Below are 630 nucleotides of genomic sequence, written 5' to 3'. Positions count from 1 at the left end.
CCCTCATAATCCCAGAGATGGCAAGATGGGAGGGGACAAGCAAAATCCCCAGAGCTTACTGGCCAGCTAGCTTCAGTCTGGACCATTGGAGGACCTAGTCTCAAATGAAAATTAAAAAAAAATTAGAAGAGTGTATATGGAGGCCTTGTAGAGAAGCTTCCCCTGGGAACCAGGGGAAGAAACATTATTTCAAATTTATAAAATTTAGTGAATTAAATTATTAAAATACATAAGTATTATTAGATATAATATTTACTATTGCCATCATAAAAAAACCACACATACACCCAGTTAAGTGGATTTTGTTTTGTTTTGTTTTATAGTTTCTTTTTTTTTTTTTCTTTTTTTGAGACAGAGTTTCTCTTTGTAGCTTTGGAGCCTATCCTGGCACTCGCGTTGGAGACCAGGCTGGCCTCGAACTCACAGAGATCCACCTGCCTCTGCCTCCTGAGGGACTAAAGGCGTGAGCCAACAACAGCCGGCTTAAATGGATTTTAAAGCACACAGTGCTAGGATTAAAGCTGTAGTTCAGAGGTAGGGTGTTGCCTGTCATGCATGGCATTCTATGTTCAATCCTCAGTACTGCCACACAGACCAATAATGATGAGTGTGGTGTGTAATGGCTGAAAT

This window comes from Cricetulus griseus, chromosome 5, assembly GCF_003668045.3.
Source record: "Cricetulus griseus strain 17A/GY chromosome 5, alternate assembly CriGri-PICRH-1.0, whole genome shotgun sequence".
Taxonomy (NCBI): Eukaryota; Metazoa; Chordata; class Mammalia; order Rodentia; family Cricetidae; genus Cricetulus; species Cricetulus griseus.
Note: the sequence above shows the minus strand (reverse complement) of the source record.